The 4097-nt window shown below is 53.6% G+C and overlaps 1 protein-coding gene across 4 annotated transcripts in view; it reads right to left on the bottom strand.

Annotated features, from left to right (window-relative positions):
- Nucleotides 1–2495: 2495 nt before the first annotated feature.
- Nucleotides 2496–4097, bottom strand: part of LOC146592843 (uncharacterized) — a 7500-nt gene continuing 5898 nt past the window's right edge. For 2 of the 4 annotated variants that reach the window (XR_014896521.1, XM_085310340.1), the window contains exon 6: nucleotides 2496–4062. The gene's annotated coding sequence lies outside the window, so the exon portion shown is untranslated. The remainder of the gene's footprint in view (nucleotides 4063–4097) is intronic. The other 2 variants (XR_014896523.1, XR_014896522.1) reach the window with 2 other exon arrangements.

Genomic DNA, 4097 nt, shown 5'->3' with positions numbered 1-4097 from the left:
CACCGAAAGGTAGAAGAAAGAACCCCTAACAACAGGACACACATGCACAGAGTAATATGAGAAGGACGAGATAACGGGAAGAGGAAAAAGAATAAAAAGGGGAACTGAAGCCTGTCTAGGBGCRGCAGTTGGCAGAGCAGAGACTCCCCTGTCGCCCAGCGCTGATATTTGCCTATATCTTGCTTGCTGTAATTAATAAAATTCTTATATTGGCTACACTGATTGAGTGAAATTTATGACACTTCTAACCCTAACCCTAAACCCTAACCGTAAATGGCGTTTCTAACCCTAACCCTAAACTCTAACCTAACCCTAATCCCTAACCCCTAACCCTAACCCCTAACACTAAATGGCCCTAACTCTAACCCCTAACCCTAACCCTTCTAACCCTAACCCCTAACACTAAATGGCCCTAACCCTAATCCCTAACCCCTATCCCTAACCCCAACCCCTAACCCTACTACATCTCGCAGCGTGTGCGGCAGACTAAAATGGCCTCCCGGAAGCCCAGTGTCGGAAGCCTACTGCTCCCGGCATGCCGCGCAAACCAACATGGCCCCCTCCGGAAGCCCAGTGCCGGAAGNCTACTGCTCCCGGCATGCCGCGCAAACCAACATGGCCCCCTCCGGAAGCCCAGTGCCGGAAGCCTACTGCTCCCGGCATGCCGTGCAAACCAACATGGCACCCCGGAAGCCCAGTGCCGGAAGACTACTGCTCCCGGCATGCCGTGCAAACCAACATGGCCCCCGGAAGCCCAGTGCCGGAAGACTACTGCTCCCGGCATGCCGCGCAAACCAACATGGCCCCCGGAAGCCCAGTGCCGGAAGACTACTGCTCCCGGCATGCCGCGCAAACCAACATGGCCCCCCGGAAGCCCAGTGCCGGAAGCCTACTGCTCCCGGCATGCCGGGCAGTCGCGGTGCTCCGTGAGGTTTGATCCTCCGGCGACTCCGTTCTGTCACCTGCCAGGCCTCGGCACCCATAAACCGCTGAACAGCCCGGTCCGCGCCTCCGCGATCCGCAGCAGCGGCCCGGGGCTCCCCGCCAGCGGCCCCGGGTCAGCTCTGACACTGCCCCTGCCTTGCATGACCCTCCCCAGGGCTTCCCTCAGGATCCCTCCTGCCCCTCCCTGACATGGTCTTGATCTGACCCCAGACTCCCCCACGCTCTTCTGAATGTGCTCTAAACCCCACCACAGCCCTGGCGCAACCCCTTCAAGCTTCACTCCTCCAGCCCCAGCGCACCACCTCCCCCCCCCCCCAATGGCCCTGGTGCACTGCTCTTCCCCACCATGTCCTTGATACAAGGCCACCCCCAGCCCCCGTGCAGTTTTCCCCAGCCTGGGGCACCTTGGCTGTGCCGTGTTGCCCGGGACATTCCCATTCACTAAGACCCCCAGCATGTGCGAGACCCGCAGCCTGGATTTCTCCCGCCCCCCCCCCAGCTCCACTCACCTCTTCTGAGGTGCAGTTGCTGTTCCAGTTCCAGCAGGCAGTGCTTGGCAGCAGCTCCATTGTGCTGGACTGACTCATGTGAGCTTTTCCAAAAATGCAGACCCTGGTCCCAGTGCATGCCCACTTCCTGCCCTTGCAATCAACCCAACACCTTACACTTGTCCCAGCCTCAGGGCCTACAGCTGCAGCCCATCAGGGGCAGCTGGGACTGCCAGGACAGCAGAGGCACCCCCACTCTTGACAGCAGCTTCCTGAAAGCTCAAGGGAGAGCTCTGGGGTGCACAGAGAGGAAAAGGAAGTATTCAGGGGACAAGAGAACAAAGCAAGAGCTGTGTGTTCAACAAAAGTTAAAAAAGAGGCAATGGAAGAGCAAACGGAGCAACTCTGGGGGCACCAGAAGGCATCAGGAGAGCCCTGGGGAACCCTCAGAAGCACTCAGAAAACTCTGGGACAGAGGAGAAGGCCGAACAGAGAACACTGTGGCATGCTGCAAAGCAAACACAGGGCCCCAGGGCACACCAAAAGGCATATGGGTGGCTTGGGGGCAAAACAAAATGTGAATTGAGGGGTGCTTAGGACATCAGAGGATAAACACAGAGCTCCGGGGCAAATTAAAATACAAAGGGCCTCAGTGCGCACCAGTGGGGTCATAAAGCAAATCACAGAGCTCGATGAAGGACAGGACAGTGCCTGCAGGCTCCCTCCACCCCACAGAAACTCTATCTCCCAACTACAGGCAGACAGACCTGGCCTCAGACACCCAAAGGATGTTGCAGAGTGCTGAAAGCAAATCCGTGATCAGTCTGGGCACCTCATACAGCCCTGGAGGGGTCCTGGCTGCCCCCATAATAATGGCAATCACCCCCAAGAGCCCTGGCAGTGCAAGGGCAGTTCCTCACAGCCCTGTGAACAGCACTGAGTTCCCTGTGAACCACAGGCACTCCAAAGTACCAGCTCCCAGCCCCAGGCGCAGCTTGTAACCTCCTCCCCACAGCTTCATCTCCAGGCAAGGGGACATCCAGAACCACAGACACGAGCACAAAGAATAAAGCAACTGTTTATTGTTTTACTGCACAAAAATACCACCTGGGAGCAAGTCTGCCACAAAGCTCAGTGCCTAACCCTTACTAGGCGACACCTGAAGAGTCATCACCACACCAGCGTCCATCCATCCATCTGTTCATTGGGGAAGAGTCAGTTCCCGCTGCAGCCCTTGACATGGCAGGTGTCTGCGTAGCCRATGGCCTACCCCTTCTGCTTTTTCCTTCAGGGACAGGATTCAGCTCTGAGAATTGAGAGGACAATGCCTGATCTCACCTGCCTGTATTTTTGCATCCCAGACTAGAGCCCTACAGGACACTTGCACAGCTCTCAGCTCACCCACTGCATTGCCAGTCTCAGTGTGGTGGGCCTGCACTGCATCAAACCCAGACCCAAGCTCAGTGCATTGAGATGAACACCAGGTACAGGGGAAGGTTACAGACACCAAAGGAGTGTTTGCAGCCTTAGGCTTCTTAGGCTTCAGGGCTTACAGTTTACTGTCTAAGGATTTAGCCCTCTTAATTTATCAGTAAGCTGTAAGCCCTCCACCCTAAGTGACAAACTCCAAATCTTAGAATCCATGATTGCTGAGGCTTTAAAACTTATGAAGTTGGATTTTAAATTCTGTGCCATGATTGCTAAGTGACCAAACTGTAACCCCTGTCTGATAAAGGCTGAGCCCCCACAAAATAAAAACACAACCCCTGCGTGAGAGACCCTCAACAACAAACTAAACAAGAAACCTTAAGTGAAAACCTTCAAACCCTCAGCTTTAAACAAGAAACACCAAAGCATCCATGAACATGAAAACAGTAAAGAGAAGCCAAAGATTTTGCCCATACCTTAAGAAGTTTCCCCTTCATTTAGAAGGGCACCAAAACAGGAAGGCATGCACCACAATCCTGTTAAAGTTGCTGTTTAGCGGCTTGGTTTTAGCCACATTCAAATGTGAGCATATGCAAGAATCACGCCACTGGACTGCACTAAGCTGCACTACCACTGAATGTACCTGAAACAGTGCAAGCATCTTTGTTACAGATTGTTAATATTTTTGGTCCTCTCAGCTCMATGGACAACCATCCACAGCCAATGATACCAGTGACCACCAACAGCAAATCTACCTTCCACCTCACAGCCCTGCTCACATACAGTGCAAGCCCTTGACATAGCTGTGTCCACACTGCAAGTCAGAGCTCACGTTCCATGGCCAGCTGCAGATCTCTGCAGATCTCCCAACTATGACAATGCTCCTTTTACTGCTGGACTATGCTTCAGCACCTGCAAAGAGGCTGGAACAGTTACTGAGAGGCTGGGCAACAGCACAGCCCTCCTAGAACTGCTCCCTAATCCAAGGCCTGTAATTGTTTTCACAATGATGAGTGATGCTCTGTGCTGCTTCAGTCTCCTTCTCTGGCTCCATGTCATTGCAAGAATGTCACACCTGCCCTCATGTACAGCCCTCCCAGACCCCTTCTGTACTTACAGACTTCCTTAAGAGAGTATAACAGAAATCAACAGAATGGGCTGAGCTGCTCCTCTTGAAGTTGCTCGCCCTCACAAGGTTATCCTGCAAATCAGTCAAACCATCAAGGGCCCTGGGAG

The sequence above is a fragment of the Rhea americana genome, unplaced genomic scaffold (genome assembly GCF_003343005.1).
Source record: "Rhea americana isolate MKP2758 unplaced genomic scaffold, rheAme1 scaffold_317, whole genome shotgun sequence".
Classification (NCBI taxonomy): domain Eukaryota; kingdom Metazoa; phylum Chordata; class Aves; order Rheiformes; family Rheidae; genus Rhea; species Rhea americana.
This window is presented reverse-complemented; position numbering and strand designations above follow the sequence as displayed.